This window comes from Trichechus manatus, unplaced genomic scaffold, assembly GCF_000243295.1.
Source record: "Trichechus manatus latirostris isolate Lorelei unplaced genomic scaffold, TriManLat1.0 scaffold00195, whole genome shotgun sequence".
NCBI lineage: Eukaryota > Metazoa > Chordata > Mammalia > Sirenia > Trichechidae > Trichechus > Trichechus manatus.
In genome coordinates, this window is record NW_004444131.1 from 1 (window position 1) to 1192 (window position 1192).

The window sequence follows — 1192 nt, forward strand, 5'->3', positions numbered from 1 at the left end:
AACAGAAAAAGGGGATACTGTGTGGGTTAAAATCAGGAAAGGTGTGCATTAAGTTGTTTCCTTTCACCATACTTATTCAATCTGTATGCTGAACAAATAATCCAAGAAGCCAGACTATATGAAGAAGAATACACCATCAGGACTGGAGGAAAACTCATTAACAACCTACGATATACAGATAACACATCCATGTTTGCTGAAAGCAAAGAGGACTTGAAGCCCATACTGATGAATATCAAAGACCACAGCCCTCAGTATGGATTACACCTCAACCTAAAGAAAATAAAAATCCTCACAACAGGACCAATAAGCAACATCTTGATAAACGGAGAAAATATCACAGTTGTCAAGGATTGAATTTTACCGAGATCCACAATCAATAGCCAAGGAAGCAGTAGTCAAGAAATCAAATGACGTATTGCATCAGGCAAATCTGCTGCGAAAGACCTCTTTAAAGTGTAAAAAGAGAAGATGTTACTTTTGAGGACTCAGGTGCCCCTGACCCAAGCCATGGTGTTTTCAATCGCCTCATATGCATGAGAAAGGTGGACAATGTATAAGGAAGATCAAAGAACAATTGGTGCCTTTAAATTATGGTGTTGCTGAAGAATATTGAATATACTATGGACTGCCAGAAGAACGAGTAAATGTCTTACAAGAAGTACAGCCAGAATGCTCCTTAGAAATGAGAATGGTGAGACTTTCATCTCACATTCTTCAGACATATTATTAGGAAGGACTTGTCCCTCAAGAAGGAACTTAACGTTTGGTAGAGTGTCAGTGAAAATTGATTAAGAAATTGATTCAGAAATCATTCAAGCCCTTCTCCCATGAATACTGAGTCCAGCAGATGAGGCGTAAATCTGCATGACCCTGAAGCTCATTCCCTCCTCCATTTTGGTAGCTTAGCTAAGATTTGACTCTAGTGAGCCTTCAGAGAAACGGTTAAAACTGATCTCAGCTTTCCTGGCATGCAAAGCTGTTCTTAAGTATCTTGGGTACGCACTTTGGCTGTCAGTATACTCCCTGACCTGGTTCCTGGGCCCCAGGTTCCTTAATCTTTTTTTTTTCACTTAGAGAAACTTAGATTTTTCCAAGTTCCTCTGAGGCTAAACTTTGCCTTTGTAATGGGGTGAGGGGCAGGGCTTACTCTCCTGTCTGGGAGTGCTCTCTGTGCATGTTCAGACTCCTG